Consider the following 20,800-nt stretch of genomic DNA (forward strand, 5'->3'; position numbering starts at 1 on the left):
ACGCCACAAGCCTGGTCGGGGCCAATGACCAAAGGGAGGTGTACTTGTAGCCGGAGCATCAGAGCTTTGGCTAGTATCTTGTAATCCACGCAAAGGAGGCTGATTGGGCGCCAATTCCGTAGATCTTTAACTTCCCCTTTCTTATGAAGGAGAGTAATTACACTCTCCCGCATAGAAGGGCCCAACCGCTTCTCCCTGTAGACCGCTCTGTAGACCTCCGCTAAATGGACTTTTAGCGTGTCCCAAAAAAGATGGTAATACTCACCCGGGATGCCATCTGGACCTGGCGTCTTACCGGTGTTCATGGTCTTAACCGCCTGGGTGAGCTCCTCCAGCGTGAGTTCTGGGTCCTTCTCCTCCTCCTCCTCGTCCCGCACTGAGTCAGGCTCCAACTGGCTCAGGAACCACTCTATCAGGGTGTCATCTGTAGCTTTGATGTTATACAGGTCCCTATAGAAGTTCTCTACCACTTTTTTCACTCCCTCACTATCCTCTACTATCCTCCCCCTGCTGTCGAGCATGGAGGACATCAAGTGCCGCTTCTCCCTCGTTTTCTGGAAGAAGAAGCGAGTACACTTTTCGTCTTCCTCCATTTTTTGCACTTTTGCATTGTGCATGACCTTTCGTTGTTCCTCCCTACAAAGCACTGAAAGATCTAGCTTGGTCTGGGCTATCTCGTCGCTTACAGGGAACCCCCGAAGCTGAAGCAGGCTCAGACGCTGGAGGGCAGCATTCAGGTGTTTATATTTGGCCCTCCTTTCTTTTGCTTTCCTCTTGCCTGCTGCTATGAAATAACCCTTAGTTCTCATTTTGACCATCTCCCACCACTCTATAGGGGAGTTGAATAGGTCACGCAAAGTGGTCCACTCAACAAGCCTGCTCTTATAGGCTGCAGCTATGGAGGGGTCATCGAGTAAGGAGGTGTTTAATTTCCAGACCCCTGACCCCATCTGGGAGGTCTGAGGGACCTGCAATGTTACCTGCAGGAGCCTATGGTCAGAGAAGAAGACGGCCTGGGTGTCTACTGCCGTCTTCGTAAGGGAGCTGGTATGCAGGACGAGATCTATACGGAAGAAGGAGGTCCCAGATGAGCTCACCCAGGTAAAGGGAGGCACCAGGTCCTTACCTGCATCACACAGGGAGAAATCAGATATTACGGAGGACAAAACTCTACTAGAGCGGTCGTTGCGTGGCCTGCTCCGGTCTACGTCCCTCAGAGCACAATTGAAGTCACCTGACACGATGACGGGTACGTTCCCCAGCAGGAGTGGACGCAGCTGTGGAAAAAATTGAACTCTTTCGTTTTGGTTAGTGGGTGCGTAGACATTGACCAGTCTGAGGGGAGTGTTGTTGTATGTCACATCCACGCTCAGAATTCTACCAGGTTCTACCTCCCTGCTGCTGCGGGAGGTAATAAATGGGTTTTTAAACAGGATACCTACTCCGTCGGCTCTGGCTATGTTGGAGCCCGACCAGAAGGAGTCCCCCAGGGTCCAACTCTCCTTCAGGTCCCTATAATCAGGGCTTGACGAAATACCACACTCCTGCAGAAAGATGAGATCTGCTTTCAAGTTAGCTAGATAGTTTAGTACATCAAATCTTTTTTGTGTCTCCCTGATGCTCCTGACATTAACAGACACACATATCAGGGCCATCAGGGTAGCTAACAAGAAAAGGAGTCGCTGCGTCCACCCCATAGCGACTATGATTGGGAGGTCGGGACACTCTTCCTACTCTTAGCTCTACGCTTGCTTCGAGGGGGCTTGGGCTTATTTGCAACTCCCATCACCCCTGAGAAGGTACTCACTGCTGCCTCGTCCAAGAAGGCACCGTCTTTATATGCACAGTACGTGGAGTTGTTGGGGCTATTCAACTCCCCACAAGGTAAGTCTGGTGGAACTTGCTCAGGGCCCCTCGGAACGTGTGGGTCAGCTTTGTCCTGGGGGGGGGTTATGACAGACAGCATTCTTTGGCTGTTACCGTCTGTTGAATTGGAGCTGTTAGCAGACTTCTGGCTTACCGCGTCCAGGGGTATTCCCATGTCCTCCAGTGCTGTATCTAGGAGGACCTCTAGGGGGCCCCTGGTTTTGCCCATACAAGGGAGGGGGTCAAGGATGCTTTGGAGGGAGGCCCTTCGCTTGAAGAGGGTCATTGCTACCGAGGTACTGCTGGTCAGGGAAGGTGTTGACCCCGACCTCTCCCTCGGTGCATTAGTGAACACCTCTTCTGCGAGGTGTGCTAGGGTTTGTGCCAACGACTCGGAAGGCTGGCTGGGGATGCCCTGGCTGGCTGCTACCTGCCCACTAGGCGGCAGTGTAGCCGTCCCACTCGCCTCCGTCTCTGCCTGCGAGGGCAAGACTGGGGACTTTGTGTGGACATTAGCTGGTTTTGGATCTATGGGGGCCACCTGCAACTTGCCGTCTTTGATCCTGATCTTCTTTCTTTTCCCCCCCTCGTCTCTACCCTTTCTTTTCCCCACCCTCTGCTGGTTCTTCACTTCCTTCCCCTCCTTCTCACTCTCACTTTCACTGTCGCTTTCGCTTTCCTCCCCCACGGACTCAATCCTTATGGCGTCATAACGAGAGCCGAGGGGGAGTGCTGGCGCTGAGAGGGCCCTACTCAGGGGGGGGCCGCTGCTGGATCCGGGCTCCCTCCCTGCCTCGTGTTCTGCATCAGAGGAGCTACTGGAGGAGCTAGTGGAGTGGCTGTTGTACTCTCTCCCTGGGCTGGGGGAAGGGGTCCTCGTAAAACGGGACATGTCTCGGGGGCGGGGGGGTGAGGGGGGTGCTGGTGATGATGGTGGTGCTGGAGTCTGGGTCTTGGATACTGTTGGTGGTGATGTGGACTGATCTTTGTTACTTGCTCCCTCTTCCTGCTCAGGCCTAGGCTTGTTCGTATTTGCCTTGCTGGCTCTGGCCATGTTGGCATAGGAAGAGGGGCAGTCCTTAAACAGGTGCCCCTTCTTTCCACACAAATTGCACTGCCTCTCTTCTCTGCAGTGGCTGGTCTCGTGGGGGGCGCCGCAGTTCCTGCACTTGACTACAGTACACGCGGCCGCCAGGTGTCCTAATTCCCCACATTTCCTGCAGAGTTTTGGCATCCCATTATAGAATACCAGCCCTCTGTTGGGCCCTAACACTATGGAGTTTGGAATGTGGCGGACGCCTCCAATGCCCGATGGATCAACATTAAGGCGTACCAGCCACTTTCTGGCTCCTGTCCAAACCCCATCTTCGTCTGTAATTTTCCTCCCTTCTGATGACACCCTCCCATAGCGGTTAAGCCATGTTGTAATATCATAGTCGCTAACAGCCTCATTGAAAAATTGGACAGTAACAACTTTCATTTCTCTGTCTGTCAGTGCATCCACACAAAATTCTTTGTATGGAGCGAGATATTTATTCTCCCCCCAAAAGGACCACATTTCTTGTAACTTTTGGGGGTTCCTAAAACTGACCTCAAACACTTCCTTAAGCCCTGGCAATTTCACCAAACAATTCAAGTCAGAAGGGGAAAAACCCATACCCCTCTGAAGAATGGTCCGGCTGAACTCCAGTCTCGTCAGTCCTGGTTCCGTTTCATCTTGCTTGTTTCTTGTGAAGCGCACCGCATTGTGCCTCCTGGTTTCCTGGGTTGGCCGGAACGCCATCCTTCAGCTGGCTCCTCCGATTGGGGTGGGAGAAGCCTCTGGACGTCCGGGTTGTCTCTCTCTACGGAAAAGAGACAACGTAAGCAGCAAATCTGGGCAGTTGAAGGAACTATTACTTTAGTCCCTGAGGAGATGGTCGCCTCGCAAGAGGGACCCCCTCCCCAGGTGAACGGTGTCCTTCCCTGGCGGAGTAGGGGGCGCTGCTTGGCACCGAGACCACGTAGGAAGAATCGTGGCTGTGACGCCTCCTCGGGGTCCGGGGCCGCCCTCTGCTCCTCCCAGATGGCGCCCTCTGCTGGGCGCCTGCTGCTCTCTCGGTCTGGATCTCGATTACAATCAAGGGCTGGGGATGAGGTCGTCTAGGTCATCAAAGGGTCCTCAAAGGTCGTCTGGATGGTAGGTCCTCCTTCTCTCTAACTCCAGGAACGTCTGGAAAAGCCGGAACCGCCTGAAAAAGAAAAAAACGGGAACCGCCTGAAAAAGAAAAAACTGCTCTCAACAGTCAACAAAATCTTGAAAGACCCTCGGCCTGGATTGGGCAAGCCAAAACCAGACTGAGCATTAGTCTTCCAAAAAGTTGCCGAGCTGAAGAAAGCCAGTCAAAAATAAAAAAAATTCTGTTCCTCCTCACCCGAACAAACCTCTCACAGACCCTCGGAGGGAGCGGGCAATGCCACTACCCTCTAAGCCTTAGTCTTAGAAAGATTTATTCGAACTGAAGAGAAGCCAGAGTATATGGCTGGCTAAGAAGGACCTGGCATAGGGACATGTTCCACCACACTTGTCTGGTTAGCTGCATGCTCCCAGGAAACAAACTGCTGCTGTCTACATCATCACCACATGTGAATAAAAGAAAGAAAGACAGCAAGAAAGAAAGAGAGAAAGAAAGAGAAAGAAAGAAAGAGAGAAAGAAAAAAAAAGAAGTAAAACGGCGGGAAAACTTGCATCAACACTGGCACTCTCCCTCCAGCAGGGGTAGACAAAATGCTCACAGGAGAGATCCAGATCTGACTTTGACCAACGTTAGAGAAAGGTGTGCACCGTTCCCAGAGGTACTGCAATACCGGGCCGATGCGTGGAGTGGACGGAGCAAGCCCCTGTTCCATCTCCCGATTCCAAAAATCAATTTAATATATGGTCCCCTGATAGGGGACGTATCAGATATTAAACTGATAAGAACAGATACTACACTTGATCTTAGCCAAAAGGCCGAGAAGCGATGGCGACTTGGCCCTTGCCCGGGGCCCCCCAGCCCGGACGGCACAGGGGGATTCATTGGTGGGTGCAAAATTCCAAGCACAAGCAGACCCCCAAAAAACGGGCTGCTGCTTCCAGAGGGGAAATGTGCAATTTAAGCAGGAGGAAACAAAACAAAGCAAAAACACACACATAACACCAAAAACAAAACATAAACTGGCGGAGTGCGTCTTACAAATAGTCATGCCAAGCTGCTATGCTGTGCAAGGTGCCTTGGGTAACTACAACTGTGCCTCGCTGGCTGGCTGGCTTGCTAAGAAGGTCCTGGCATAGGGACATGTTCCACCACACTTGTCTGGTTAGCTGCATGCTCCCAGGAAACAACCTGCTGCTGTCTACATCATCACCACATGTGAATAAAAGAAAGAAAGACAGCAAGAAAGAAAGAGAGAAAGAAAGAGAGAAAGAGAGAAAGAAAGAGAGAAAGAAAGAAAGAGAGAAAGAAAAAAAAAGAAGTAAAACGGCGGGAAAACTTGCATCAACACTGGCACTCTCCCTCCAGCAGGGGTAGACAAAATGCTCACAGGAGAGATCCAGATCTGACTTTGACCAACGTTAGAGAAAGGTGTGCACCGTTCCCGGAGGTACTGCAATACCGGGCCGATGCGTGGAGTGGACGGAGCAAGCCCCTGTTCCATCTCCCGATTCCAAAAATCAATTTAATATATGGTCCCCTGATAGCGGACGTATCAGATATTAATACTCTTTTATTGAGATTTTACATTTTTTACATTTACACCCATTCGTTTTTTCATTCATTTTACATTTCTTTTAAAGATGACATTCATGCATACAGACATACATTTTGTTTTAAAAGCATTTAAAACACATTTAAAAACACCAAGACAATTGTGCTTTGTACATGGTTAAAACAGACACAGATTAAAATCAACATGAAAAAAACCTGTGCTGTTTTAAAAGTGACTGGAAAAAAAGAACCATCTATAAAAAACCAGTGCTTGTGAGGGCCGGGGAGTGCTCTCTAAAAAAGTGAACATAAACCTAGATCTAAAACAGGGACAGGGGAAAAGGGACAGTGTATAGAACAGTGAGTTAAAATTCTAAAATTTTAAAACACTTAAAATGTAACTTTTAATAGTTTACATTAAAAATCTTAAAGATACATAAAACAAAACAAAACAAAATCAAATAAAACATTCAACGTAAATCAAATAAAAGTCAATAAAACTGAAACAAAAAGACTACATAAAACCAGGGCACCGTTGAAAAAACGGTCATGCCAGCTAAAAAGGGCGGAATGCTGGCATGACAAAATAAATAAAAGGCTTAGCGGTGCCCCGTAGTCCCGCTCCTAGGAGCTAGCGGTTCCAGTTTTTTCCTTTATTCCATCTTCACGTCCTGAAGTCCGGCGATCCTCCACTCCGCGCAGGCCTTGTCCTTCCCGAGGGTCCGGATGTCCAGAATTACAAAGTCCTTGATAAGAGTTTGTGCCCTTCTGGTCGTGGTGATAGTGTCTAGCTCCTGCTTGTGATAGACACAGACGTTACGGCCTTCCCACAGGATCTGCTTGACAACATTGATGACACGCCAAACGCACTTAGCTGTGCTGGTATCGATTCCTCCCGCAGGCCCATAGAGCACAGTCTCAGCGGTCATCTTGGCCGTGTCAGCAAACCTGTTTAGGAAGACAGAGACAGAGAGCCAGACACTGCCAGCCACATCACACTCCCAGAAGATATGGGCTGGTGTTTCTCTCTTGCGGCACTTTGCATAGGGGCATGTTTCTACTTGGGCTAGTCCCCTCCTGAACATGAACGCTCGAGTGGGGAATGCACTGTGGACGGTGTTCCATGCTATATCCTTCTGGACATTACTGAGGCAGCTGTGAGACACATTCTCCCAGATTTTTTGGCTTTGGGTGAGGGAGAAAGTAGCTACTTTTTCAATTTCCTGGGAAGCGGCAAGATATTTAGTTACAGCCTTGTATTCCCAGGAGGCCAATTTTGCTTTATCTAAGCCCAATTTATATATAGTGTCCCTTAAGGTTCTATAATACAATGGGGGGTCCCAGGAGTACGGCACGGTGTTATCAATAGTGCAGAGGCCCAAGGCCCTGAGACAGGTGGCAAAATAGAAACGATTCATGTAACATACCTTCCTGTCCAGGGCCTGGATGTTCTTGATAGTTTGCGTGAGCCCCTGCACTCGGGTGAGCTGCACAACGTCCGGGACCCCCTTACCTCCCTTCTTGTCGGCTTTACTCAGGGTGGCTCGCTTTACCCTCTCCATCTTGCTGCCCCAGATAAAGCGGTGGATAATGCGGTCCACCACTTTTTTGGTGGTCCTGTCTGGGGGAAAGATTTTTCCTACATAAGAGAGGATGGGGAACAGTATAGACTTGGTTATTAATACTCTACCCGTCATTGTTAAGGATCTTGTGCTCCATCCGCCAATCTTTTTACGGACCTGGTTAATGGCCGCCGTCCAGCTCTGGGCCCCCGAGCTATTGTTCTCGAAAATGAGGCCCAGAATCTTGATTTTGTCCTTTTTGACAGGGTACATGTCCGACAGTTCCCTATCTACCTGCCAATTTTTAGACACGTAGACTTCGCTCTTGGACTTATTAATCACTGCCCCGGTCGCCGTGCAGTACTTCTCAAGGATATTACTAATCCGAGGTACCGACGATGTGTTGGTGCAAATGAGTGACACATCGTCCATATATGCTGTTGTTTTGACCTGGACCCCGTTGGATCCAGGCAGCTGGAAACCAGTTATATTGGTATCCCTACGAATTGCCTGCAGGAGGGGTTCAATGCACACGACATATAGCAGTGGGGATAGTGGGCAACCCTGTCTGACCCCTGACTGGATAGATATTTTACCAGTCAGGTACCTGTTCACCAAGACTCGGGTACTAATGTTTGTATATATGGTTTTAACCCACTCCCTAAGTCCAGGAGCGAATTTCATCTGGTCCATCACTTTGTACATATATTCATGGCTTACCCTATCGAACGCCTTCTCCTGGTCAAGGTTGAACAGGCAGAGGGGATGTTTCCGTTCTCTAGAATAAGCCAGAATGTCCCTTGTTAACATTAAAATATCCGTGATGGACCTCCCTGGGACGCCACAAGCCTGGTCGGGGCCAATGACCAAAGGGAGGTGTACTTGTAGCCGGAGCATCAGAGCTTTGGCTAGTATCTTGTAATCCACGCAAAGGAGGCTGATTGGGCGCCAATTCCGTAGATCTTTAACTTCCCCTTTCTTATGAAGGAGAGTAATTACACTCTCCCGCATAGAAGGGCCCAACCGCTTCTCCCTGTAGACCGCTCTGTAGACCTCCGCTAAATGGACTTTTAGCATGTCCCAAAAAAGATGGTAATACTCACCCGGGATGCCATCTGGACCTGGCGTCTTACCGGTGTTCATGGTCTTAACCGCCTGGGTGAGCTCCTCCAGCGTGAGTTCTGGGTCCTTCTCCTCCTCCTCGTCGTCCCGCACTGAGTCAGGCTCCAACTGGCTCAGGAACCACTCTATCAGGGTGTCATCTGTAGCTTTGATGTTATATAGGTCCCTATAGAAATTCTCTACCACTTTTTTCACTCCCTCACTATCCTCTACTATCCTCCCCCTGCTGTCGAGCATGGAGGACATCAAGTGCCGCTTCTCCCTCGTTTTCTGGAAGAAGAAGCGAGTACACTTTTCGTCTTCCTCCATTTTTTGCACTTTTGCATTGTGCATGACCTTTCGTTGTTCCTCCCTACAAAGCACTGAAAGATCTAGCTTGGTCTGGGCTATCTCGTCGCTTACAGGGAACCCCCGAAGCTGAAGCAGGCTCAGATGCTGGAGGGCAGCATTCAGGTGTTTATATTTGGCCCTCCTTTCTTTTGCTTTCCTCTTGCCTGCTGCTATGAAATAACCCTTAGTTCTGATTTTGACCATCTCCCATCACTCTATAGGGGAGTTGAATAGGTCACGCAAAGTGGTCCACTCAACAAGCCTGCTCTTATAGGCTGCAGCTATGGAGGGGTCATCGAGTAAGGAGGTGTTTAATTTCCAAACCCCTGACCCCATCTGGGAGGTCTGAGGGACCTGCAATGTTACCTGCAGGAGCCTATGGTCAGAGAAGAAGATGGCCTGGGTGTCTACTGCTGTCTTCGTAAGGGAGCTGGTATGCAGGACGAGATCTATACGGAAGAAGGAGGTCCCAGATGAGCTCACCCAGGTAAAGGGAGGCACCAGGTCCTTACCTGCATCACACAGGGAGAAATCAGATATTACGGAGGACAAAACTCTACTAGAGCGGTCGTTGCGTGGCCTGCTCCGGTCTACGTCCCTCAGAGCACAATTGAAGTCACCTGACACGATGACGGGTACGTTCCCCAGCAGGAGTGGACGCAGCTGTGGAAAAAATTTAACTCTTTCGTTTTGGTTAGTGGGTGCGTAGACATTGACCAGTCTGAGGGGAGTGTTGTTGTATGTCACATCCACGCTCAGAATTCTACCAGGTTCTACCTCCCTGCTGCTGCGGGAGGTAATAAATGGGTTTTTAAACAGGATACCTACTCCGTCGGCTCTGGCTATGTTGGAGCCCGACCAGAAGGAGTCCCCCAGGGTCCAACTCTCCTTCAGGTCCCTATAATCAGGGCTCGACGAAATACCACACTCCTGCAGAAAGATGAGATCTGCTTTCAAGTTAGCTAGATAGTTTAGTACATCAAATCTTTTTTGTGTCTCCCTGATGCTCCTGACATTAACAGACACACATATCAGGGCCATCAGGGTAGCTAACAAGAAAAGGAGTCGCTGCGTCCACCCCATAGCGACTATGATTGGGAGGTCGGGACACTCTTCCTACTCTTAGCTCTACGCTTGCTTCGAGGGGGCTTGGGCTTATTTGCAACTCCCATCACCCCTGAGAAGGTACTCACTGCTGCCTCGTCCAAGAAAGCACCGTCTTTATATGCACAGTACGTGGAGTTGTTGGGGCTATTCAACTCCCCACAAGGTAAGTCTGGTGGAACTTGCTCAGGGCCCCTCGGAACGTGTGGGTCAGCTTTGTCCTGGGGGGGGGTTATGACAGACAGCATTCTTTGGCTGTTACCGTCTGTTGAATTGGAGCTGTTAGCAGACTTCTGGCTTACCGCGTCCAGGGGTATTCCCATGTCCTCCAGTGCTGTATCTAGGAGGACCTCTAGGGGGCCCCTGGTTTTGCCCATACAAGGGAGGGGGTCAAGGATGCTTTGAAGGGAGGCCCTTCGCTTGAAGAGGGTCATTGCTACAGAGGTACTGCTGGTCAGGGAAGGTGTTGACCCCGACCTCTCCCTCGGTGCATTAGTGAACACCTCTTCTGCGAGGTGTGCTAGGGTTTGTGCCAACGACTGGGAAGGCTGGCTGGGGATGCCCTGGCTGGCTGCTACCTGCCCACTAGGCGGCAGTGTAGCCGTCCCACTCGCCTCCGTCTCTGCCTGCGAGGGCAAGACTGGGGACTTTGTGTGGACATTAGCTGGTTTTGGATCTATGGGGGCCACCTGCAACTTGCTGTCTTTGATCCTGATCTTCTTTCTTTTCCCCCCCTCGTCTCTACCCTTTCTTTTCCCCACCCTCTGCTGGTTCTTCACTCCCTTCCCCTCCTTCTCACTCTCACTTTCACTGTCGCTTTTGCTTTCCTCCCCCACGGACTCAATCCTTATGGCGTCATAACAAGAGCCGAGGGGGAGTGCTGGCGCTGAGAGGGCCCTACTCAGGGGGGGGCCGCTGCTGGGTCCGGGCTCCCTCCCTGACTCGTGTTCTGCATCAGAGGAGCTACTGGAGGAGCTAGTGGAGTGGCTGTTGTACTCTCTCTCTGGGCTGGGGGAAGGGGTCCTCGTAAAACGGGACATGTCTCGGGGGCGGGGGGGTGAGGGGGTGCTGGTGATGATGGTGGTGCTGGAGTCTGGGTCTTGGATACTGTTGGTGGTGATGTGGACTGATCTTTGTTACTTGCTCCCTCTTCCTGCTCAGGCCTAGGCTTGTTCATGTTTGCCTTGCTGGCTCTGGCCATGTTGGCATAGGAAGAGGGGCAGTCCTTAAACAGGTGCCCCTTCTTTCCACACAAATTGCACTGCCTCTCTTCTCTGCAGTGGCTGGTCTCGTGGGGGGCGCCGCAGTTCCTGCACTTGACTACAGTACACGCGGCCGTCAGGTGTCCTAATTCCCCACATTTCCTGCAGAGTTTTGGCATCCCATTATAGAATACCAGCCCTCTGTTGGGCCCTAACACTATGGAGTTTGGAATGTGGCGGACGCCTCCAATGCCCGATGGATCAACATTAAGGCGTACCAGCCACTTTCTGGCTCCTGTCCAAACCCCATCTTCATCTGTAATTTTCCTCCCTTCTGATGACACCCTCCCATAGCGGTTAAGCCATGTTGTAATATCATAGTCGCTAACAGCCTCATTGAAAAATTGGACAGTAACAACTTTCATTTCTCTGTCTGTCAGTGCATCCACACAAAATTCTTTGTATGGAGCGAGATATTTATTCTCCCCCCAAAAGGACCACATTTCTTGTAACTTTTGGGGGTTCCTAAAACTGACCTCAAACACTTCCTTAAGCCCTGGCAATTTCACCAAACAATTCAAGTCAGAAGGGGAAAAACCCATACCCCTCTGAAGAATGGTCCGGCTGAACTCCAGTCTCGTCAGTCCTGGTTCCGTTTCATCTTGCTTGTTTCTTGTGAAGCGCACCGCATTGTGCCTCCTGGTTTCCTGGGTTGGCCGGAACGCCATCCTTCAGCTGGCTCCTCCGATTGGGGTGGGAGAAGCCTCTGGACGTCCAGGTTGTCTCTCTCTACGGAAAAGAGACAACGTAAGCAGCAAATCTGGGCAGTTGAAGGAACTATTACTTTAGTCCCTGAGGAGATGGTCGCCTCGCAAGAGGGACCCCCTCCCCAGGTGAACGGTGTCCTTCCCTGGCGGAGTAGGGGGCGCTGCTTGGCACCGAGACCACGTAGGAAGAATCGTGGCTGTGACGCCTCCTCGGGGTCCGGGGCCGCCCTCTGCTCCTCCCAGATGGCGCCCTCTGCTGGGCGCCTGCTGCTCTCTCGGTCTGGATCTCGATTACAATCAAGGGCTGGGGATGAGGTCGTCTAGGTCATCAAAGGGTCCTCAAAGGTCGTCTGGATGGTAGGTCCTCCTTCTCTCTAACTCCAGGAACGTCTGGAAAAGCCGGAACCGCCTGAAAAAGAAAAAAACGGGAACCGCCTGAAAAAGAAAAAACTGCTCTCAACAGTCAACAAAATCTTGAAAGACCCTCGGCCTGGATTGGGCAAGCCAAAACCAGACTGAGCATTAGTCTTCCAAAAAGTTGCCGAGCTGAAGAAAGCCAGTCAAAAATAAAAAAATTCTGTTCCTCCTCACCCGAACAAACCTCTCACAGACCCTCGGAGGGAGCGGGCAATGCCACTACCCTCTAAGCCTTAGTCTTAGAAAGATTTATTCGAACTGAAGAGAAGCCAGAGTATATGGCTGGCTAAGAAGGACCTGGCATAGGGACATGTTCCACCACACTTGTCTGGTTAGCTGCATGCTCCCAGGAAACAAACTGCTGCTGTCTACATCATCATCACATGTGAATAAAAGAAAGAAAGACAGCAAGAAAGAAAGAGAGAAAGAAAGAGAAAGAAAGAAAGAGAGAAAGAAAAAAAAGAAGTAAAACGGCGGGAAAACTTGCATCAACACTGGCACTCTCCCTCCAGCAGGGGTAGACAAAATGCTCACAGGAGAGATCCAGATCTGACTTTGACCAACGTTAGAGAAAGGTGTGCACCGTTCCCGGAGGTACTGCAATACCGGGCCGATGCGTGGAGTGGACGGAGCAAGCCCCTGTTCCATCTCCCGATTCCAAAAATCAATTTAATATATGGTCCCCTGATAGGGGACGTATCAGATATTAAACTGATAAGAACAGATACTACACTTGATCTTAGCCAAAAGGCCGAGAAGCGATGGCGACTTGGCCCTTGCCCGGGGCCCCCCAGCCCGGACGGCACAGGGGGATTCAAAGGTGGGTGCAAAATTCCAAGCACAAGCAGACCCCCAAAAAACGGGCTGCTGCTTCCAGAGGGGAAATGTGCAATTTAAGCAGGAGGAAACAAAACAAAGCAAAAACACACACATAACACCAAAAACAAAACATAAACTGGCGGAGTGCGTCTTACAAATAGTCATGCCAAGCTGCTATGCTGTGCAAGGTGCCTTGGGTAACTACAACTGTGCCTCGCTGGCTGGCTGGCTTGCTAAGAAGGTCCTGGCATAGGGACATGTTCCACCACACTTGTCTGGTTAGCTGCATGCTCCCAGGAAACAACCTGCTGCTGTCTACATCATCACCACATGTGAATAAAAGAAAGAAAGACAGCAAGAAAGAAAGAGAGAAAGAAAGAGAGAAAGAGAGAAAGAAAGAGAGAAAGAAAGAAAGAGAGAAAGAAAAAAAAAGAAGTAAAACGGCGGGAAAACTTGCATCAACACTGGCACTCTCCCTCCAGCAGGGGTAGACAAAATGCTCACAGGAGAGATCCAGATCTGACTTTGACCAACGTTAGAGAAAGGTTTGCACCGTTCCACGTCGTTGCGTGGCCTGCTCCGGTCTACGTCCCTCAGAGCACAATTGAAGTCACCTGACACGATGACGGGTACGTTCCCCAGCAGGAGTGGACGCAGCTGTGGAAAAAATTGAACTCTTTCGTTTTGGTTAGTGGGTGCGTAGACATTGACCAGTCTGAGGGGAGTGTTGTTGTATGTCACATCCACGCTCAGAATTCTACCAGGTTCTACCTCCCTGCTGCTGCGGGAGGTAATAAATGGGTTTTTAAACAGGATACCTACTCCGTCGGCTCTGGCTATGTTGGAGCCCGACCAGAAGGAGTCCCCCAGGGTCCAACTCTCCTTCAGGTCCCTATAATCAGGGCTCGACGAAATACCACACTCCTGCAGAAAGATGAGATCTGCTTTCAAGTTAGCTAGATAGTTTAGTACATCAAATCTTTTTTGTGTCTCCCTGATGCTCCTGACATTAACAGACACACATATCAGGGCCATCAGGGTAGCTAACAAGAAAAGGAGTCGCTGCGTCCACCCCATAGCGACTATGATTGGGAGGTCGGGACACTCTTCCTACTCTTAGCTCTACGCTTGCTTCGAGGGGGCTTGGGCTTATTTGCAACTCCCATCACCCCTGAGAAGGTACTCACTGCTGCCTCGTCCAAGAAGGCACCGTCTTTATATGCACAGTACGTGGAGTTGTTGGGGCTATTCAACTCCCCACAAGGTAAGTCTGGTGGAACTTGCTCAGGGCCCCTCGGAACGTGTGGGTCAGCTTTGTCCTGGGGGGGGTTATGACAGGCAGCATTCTTTGGCTGTTACCGTCTGTTGAATTGGAGCTGTTAGCAGACTTCTGGCTTACCGCGTCCAGGGGTATTCCCATGTCCTCCAGTGCTGTATCTAGGAGGACCTCTAGGGGGCCCCTGGTTTTGCCCATACAAGGGAGGGGGTCAAGGATGCTTTGAAGGGAGGCCCTTCGCTTGAAGAGGGTCATTGCTACAGAGGTACTGCTGGTCAGGGAAGGTGTTGACCCCGACCTCTCCCTCGGTGCATTAGTGAACACCTCTTCTGCGAGGTGTGCTAGGGTTTGTGCCAACGACTGGGAAGGCTGGCTGGGGATGCCCTGGCTGGCTGCTACCTGCCCACTAGGCGGCAGTGTAGCCGTCCCACTCGCCTCCGTCTCTGCCTGCGAGGGCAAGACTGGGGACTTTGTGTGGACATTAGCTGGTTTTGGATCTATGGGGGCCACCTGCAACTTGCTGTCTTTGATCCTGATCTTCTTTCTTTTCCCCCCCTCGTCTCTACCCTTTCTTTTCCCCACCCTCTGCTGGTTCTTCACTCCCTTCCCCTCCTTCTCACTCTCACTTTCACTGTCGCTTTTGCTTTCCTCCCCCACGGACTCAATCCTTATGGCGTCATAACGAGAGCCGAGGGGGAGTGCTGGCGCTGAGAGGGCCCTACTCAGGGGGGGGGGGCGCTGCTGGGTCCGGGCTCCCTCCCTGACTCGTGTTCTGCATCAGAGGAGCTACTGGAGGAGCTAGTGGAGTGGCTGTTGTACTCTCTCTCTGGGCTGGGGGAAGGGGTCCTCGTAAAATGGGACATGTCTCGGGGGCGGGGGGGTGAGGGGGTGCTGGTGATGATGGTGGTGCTGGAGTCTGGGTCTTGGATACTGTTGGTGGTGATGTGGACTGATCTTTGTTACTTGCTCCCTCTTCCTGCTCAGGCCTAGGCTTGTTCATGTTTGCCTTGCTGGCTCTGGCCATGTTGGCATAGGAAGAGGGCCAGTCCTTAAACAGGTGCCCCTTCTTTCCACACAAATTGCACTGCCTCTCTTCTCTGCAGTGGCTGGTCTCGTGGGGGGCGCCGCAGTTCCTGCACTTGACTACAGTACACGCGGCCGTCAGGTGTCCTAATTCCCCACATTTCCTGCAGAGTTTTGGCATCCCATTATAGAATACCAGCCCTCTGTTGGGCCCTAACACTATGGAGTTTGGAATGTGGCGGACGCCTCCAATGCCCGATGGATCAACATTAAGGCGTACCAGCCACTTTCTGGCTCCTGTCCAAACCCCATCTTCATCTGTAATTTTCCTCACTTCTGATGACACCCTCCCATAGCGGTTAAGCCATGTTGTAATATCATAGTCGCTAACAGCCTCATTGAAAAATTGGACAGTAACAACTTTCATTTCTCTGTCTGTCAGTGCAGCCACACAAAATTCTTTGTATGGAGCGAGATATTTATTCTCCCCCCAAAAGGACCACATTTCTTGTAACTTTTGGGGGTTCCTAAAACTGACCTCAAACACTTCCTTAAGCCCTGGCAATTTCACCAAACAATTCAAGTCAGAAGGGGAAAAACCCATACCCCTCTGAAGAATGGTCCGGCTGAACTCCAGTCTCGTCAGTCCTGGTTCCGTTTCATCTTGCTTGTTTCTTGTGAAGCGCACCGCATTGTGCCTCCTGGTTTCCTGGGTTGGCCGGAACGCCATCCTTCAGCTGGCTCCTCCGATTGGGGTGGGAGAAGCCTCTGGACGTCCGGGTTGTCTCTCTCTACGGAAAAGAGACAACGTAAGCAGCAAATCTGGGCAGTTGAAGGAACTATTACTTTAGTCCCTGAGGAGATGGTCGCCTTGCAAGAGGGACCCCCTCCCCAGGTGAACGGTGTCCTTCCCTGGCGGAGTAGGGGGCGCTGCTTGGCACCGAGACCACGTAGGAAGAATCGTGGCTGTGACGCCTCCTCGGGGTCCGGGACCGCCCTCTGCTCCTCCCAGATGGCGCCCTCTGCTGGGCGTCTGCTGCTCTCTCGGTCTGGATCTCGATTACAATCAAGGGCTGGGGATGAGGTCGTCTAGGTCATCAAAGTGTCCTCAAAGGTCGTCTGGATGGTAGGTCCTCCTTCTCTCTAACTCCAGGAACGTCTGGAAAAGCCGGAACCGCCTGAAAAAGAAAAAAACGGGAACCGCCTGAAAAAGAAAAAACTGCTCTCAACAGTCAACAAAATCTTGAAAGACCCTCGGCCTGGATTGGGCAAGCCAAAACCAGACTGAGCATTAGTCTTCCAAAAAGTTGCCGAGCTGAAGAAAGCCAGTCAAAAATAAAAAAAATTCTGTTCCTCCTCACCCGAACAAACCTCTCACAGACCCTCGGAGGGAGCGGGCAATGCCACTACCCTCTAAGCCTTAGTCTTAGAAAGATTTATTCGAACTGAAGAGAAGCCAGAGTATATGGCTGGCTAAGAAGGACCTGGCATAGGGACATGTTCCACCACACTTGTCTGGTTAGCTGCATGCTCCCAGGAAACAAACTGCTGCTGTCTACATCATCATCACATGTGAATAAAAGAAAGAAAGACAGCAAGAAAGAAAGAGAGAAAGAAAGAGAAAGAAAGAAAGAGAGAAAGAAAAAAAAAGAAATAAAACGGCGGGAAAACTTGCATCAACACTGGCACTCTCCCTCCAGCAGGGGTAGACAAAATGCTCACATGAGAGATCCAGATCTGACTTTGACCAACGTTAGAGAAAGGTGTGCACCGTTCCCGGAGGTACTGCAATACCGGGCCGATGCGTGGAGTGGACGGAGCAAGCCCCTGTTCCATCTCCCGATTCCAAAAATCAATTTAATATATGGTCCCCTGATAGGGGACGTATCAGATATTAAACTGATAAGAACAGATACTACACTTGATCTTAGCCAAAAGGCCGAGAAGCGATGGCGACTTGGCCCTTGCCCGGGGCCCCCCAGCCCGGACGGCACAGGGGGATTCAAAGGTGGGTGCAAAATTTCAAGCACAAGCAGACCCCAAAAAAACGGGCTGCTGCTTCCAGAGGGGAAATGTGCAATTTAAGCAGGAGAAAACAAAACAAAGCAAAAACACACACATAACACCAAAAACAAAACATAAACTGGCGGAGTGCGTCTTACAAATAGTCATGGCAAGCTGCTATGCTGTGCAAGGTGCCTTGGGTAACTACAACTGTGCCTCGCTGGCTGGCTGGCTTGCTAAGAAGGTCCTGGCATAGGGACATGTTCCACCACACTTGTCTGGTTAGCTGCATGCTCCCAGGAAACAACCTGCTGCTGTCTACATCATCACCACATGTGAATAAAAGAAAGAAAGACAGCAAGAAAGAAAGAGAGAAAGAAAGAGAGAAAGAAAGAAAGAGAGAAAGAAAAAAAAAAAGAAGTAAAACGGCGGGAAAACTTGCATCAACACTGGCACTCTCCCTCCAGCAGGGGTAGACAAAATGCTCACAGGAGAGATCCAGATCTGACTTTGACCAACGTTAGAGAAAGGTGTGCACCGTTCCCGGAGGTACTGCAATACCGGGCCGATGCGTGGAGTGGACGGAGCAAGCCCCTGTTCCATCTCCCGATTCCAAAAATCAATTTAATATATGGTCCCCTGATAGGGGACTTATCAGATATTAAACTGATAAGAACAGATACTACACTTGATCTTAGCCAAAAGGCCGAGAAGCGATGGCAACTTGGCCCTTGCCCGGGGCCCCCCAGCCCGGACGGCACAGGGGGATTCAAAGGTGGGTGCAAAATTCCAAGCACAAGCAGACCCCCAAAAAACGGGCTGCTGCTTCCAGAGGGGAAATGTGCAATTTAAGCAGGAGGAAACAAAACAAAGCAAAAACACACACATAACACCAAAAACAAAACATAAACTGGCGGAGTGCGTCTTACAAATAGTCATGCCAAGCTGCTATGCTGTGCAAGGTGCCTTGGGTAACTACAACTGTGCCTCGCTGGCTGGCTGGCTTGCTAAGAAGGTCCTGGCATAGGGACATGTTCCACCACACTTGTCTGGTTAGCTGCATGCTCCCAGGAAACAACCTGCTGCTGTCTACATCATCACCACATGTGAATAAAAGAAAGAAAGACAGCAAGAAAGAAAGAGAGAAAGAAAGAGAGAAAGAGAGAAAGAAAGAGAGAAAGAAAGAAAGAGAGAAAGAAAAAAAAAAGAAGTAAAACGGCGGGAAAACTTGCATCAACACTGGCACTCTCCCTCCAGCAGGGGTAGACAAAATGCTCACAGGAGAGATCCAGATCTGACTTTGACCAACGTTAGAGAAAGGTGTGCACCGTTCCCGGAGGTACTGCAATACCGGGCCGATGCGTGGAGTGGACGGAGCAAGCCCCTGTTCCATCTCCCGATTCCAAAAATCAATTTAATATATGGTCCCCTGATAGGGGACGTATCAGATATTAATACTCTTTTATTGAGATTTTACATTTTTTACATTTACACCCATTCGTTTTTTTCATTCATTTTACATTTCTTTTAAAGATGACATTCATGCATACAGACATACATTTTGTTTTAAAAGCATTTATGATTTCCATTACACGAGAGTAGATGTTAAAACTTCATGCTGATTTGAACTCGGCTCTCGCCAAGATAAGCACCAACTAAGACGTAGCTTTACAGTAAACTAATGTGATCCATATGTGTCTCCATCCATTTACGTTTCCTTCCATATGATGATGTAGATATCCTTCTGTCTGGTGTTAATGGCTGAAGTGTAATGCTGGCTCCAGGGATCAGCTTATTTTGCCTCCCTGGCGCATCAGCACACACAACGGCTGCGATGCTGGCTCCGGGGATCAACCAAAGTGCGGCCTCCCCAGCGCATCAGCATGACAACCGTCTGGATTGAGCTAAGTAGGGTACATCTCTGGGGTTTTCAAGTGGGCACCTTCCATCCTCAGTGTTTCGTCGACTAGCCCACGACACCTCAAGAGGGCTCGACGGTGATTCTGGCGTCCCAGCATCACCCCCCTCCGTCCCCCACTCAACTCAGCCCAGCTTACTTACCTGTCCCCAGCCAGAATCTTTCCGTCTCAACCACAGCCAGTTGCTGCTCCTCTCTGCTGCTTCAGATAAGTTCTTCACTGTGCGACGCAACTCTTGGCCACTGAATCCGACGTCTCTGAGAAACCGGGTTGTAGAGTGTGCCACAAATCCTCGACAACCCACTTCCACTGGGTAAACCCGAACTCTCCATCCTCGCTGTTCCGCTTCAGTGGCTAGTTGAGCATACCGCAGTTTCTTCCTCTCATACGCCTCATCTACAGCATCCTCCCATGGCACTGTTAACTCTACCAGGTGAACAAGGCGTGCTGATCCAGACCACAAGACAATATCTGGTCGAAGGTTAGTGGTGGCAATCTCAGGTGGAAAAATAAGCCGTTGACCAACATCTGCCAGCATATTCCAGTCTCTAGCAGCTTCCAGTTGTCCTGGGCGAGGATTGGTTTTAACACCTTTTCTTGGTGGTTGCTCTCCTGGGCGGAGGAATGTTGTCTTTTGTGTGTAATGTTTTGATGGAACAGGTGGCAACTTATTGGTCATGTTACGCTTGTCTTCCAATGCTAAAGCCAAACATTGCAGCACCTGGTCATGGCGCCAAGTAAACCGTCCTTGGCTAAGAGCCACCTTACATCCTGTCAAAATGTGCCTTAATGTTGCAGGTGTTGAACACAAAGGACATGAGGGATCCTCTCCTACCCAGAGGTTTAGGTTCTGTGGTGATGGGAGAACATCATATGTTGACCTGATGAGGAAACTGATCCTGCTCTGTTCCATTGACCATAGGTCTTGCCAGCCAATCTTGCGTTGTTCCACACTCTCCCATCTCATCCATTCTCCCTGTTTGGCCTGGGAAATGGCCTTTATACACCTCATCCTCTCCTCCTGCTTTTGCACCTCGTTGACTACCAGCTTCCTCCTTTGAGCTGGGGCCGCCTTGTGCCATGTAGGAGGAGTTGAACTGAAACCAAGACCCCCTCTTCCATGCTGAACTTGCCCCATGATATCACCAATTCGAAGGGCAGCCTTTGCATCTTCCACAGCTTTCTTTGCCGCCCACTTTCTTCCAGTTTTCAACACAGGTGCTGCCTCCCTTACGCATTTATCGCGTGACTCTACTAAAGTCATTTCCAGTCTGACCTTGGCGCACTTAAACTCCTCGGTTAGAGCAGAGACTGGTAGCTGCAGTATTCCTTTACCATAAAGTCCCACTCTGCTGAGGCAGCGTGGAACTCCCAACCATTTCCTGATGTATGAACTGATTAAAGCTTCCAGCTTCTCTACTGTTGTCAAAGAAACCTCGTACACAGTCAGTGGCCACAGCAACCTCGGCAGTAGACCAAACTGAAAGCACCAGAGTTTTAGTTTACCTGGTAGAGCGCAGCTGTCTATGCTCTTCAACCCTTCCACTGCTTGTTGTCTAACTTCTCCCACACGAACTGTGTCCTTTAGATCCCCGTCGTACCATCTCCCAAGACTCTTCACTGGCTTCTCAGACACTGTTGGTATTGCCTCACCATTAATG

At 50.3% G+C, this 20,800-nt stretch overlaps 4 non-coding genes and 2 pseudogenes across 4 annotated transcripts; all 6 read right to left on the bottom strand.

Moving 5' to 3' along the window:
- Positions 1-4,679: 4,679 nt before the first annotated feature.
- Positions 4,680-4,870, bottom strand: LOC131738204 (U2 spliceosomal RNA). The gene has a single exon (XR_009329768.1). It is a non-coding gene; the product is annotated as a U2 spliceosomal RNA (small nuclear RNA).
- A 598-nt stretch (positions 4,871-5,468) lies between these two features.
- Positions 5,469-5,623, bottom strand: LOC131738786 (U2 spliceosomal RNA; annotated as a pseudogene).
- A 7,047-nt stretch (positions 5,624-12,670) lies between these two features.
- LOC131738948 (U2 spliceosomal RNA) lies at positions 12,671-12,861 on the bottom strand. The gene has a single exon (XR_009330116.1). It is a non-coding gene; the product is annotated as a U2 spliceosomal RNA (small nuclear RNA).
- A 4,115-nt stretch (positions 12,862-16,976) lies between these two features.
- On the bottom strand, positions 16,977-17,167 carry LOC131738949 (U2 spliceosomal RNA). The gene has a single exon (XR_009330117.1). It is a non-coding gene; the product is annotated as a U2 spliceosomal RNA (small nuclear RNA).
- A 580-nt stretch (positions 17,168-17,747) lies between these two features.
- On the bottom strand, positions 17,748-17,938 carry LOC131739235 (U2 spliceosomal RNA). The gene has a single exon (XR_009330402.1). It is a non-coding gene; the product is annotated as a U2 spliceosomal RNA (small nuclear RNA).
- A 599-nt stretch (positions 17,939-18,537) lies between these two features.
- On the bottom strand, positions 18,538-18,692 carry LOC131738682 (U2 spliceosomal RNA; annotated as a pseudogene).
- Positions 18,693-20,800: the final 2,108 nt, after the last annotated feature.

This window comes from Acipenser ruthenus, chromosome 10, assembly GCF_902713425.1.
Source record: "Acipenser ruthenus chromosome 10, fAciRut3.2 maternal haplotype, whole genome shotgun sequence".
Taxonomy (NCBI): domain Eukaryota; kingdom Metazoa; phylum Chordata; class Actinopteri; order Acipenseriformes; family Acipenseridae; genus Acipenser; species Acipenser ruthenus.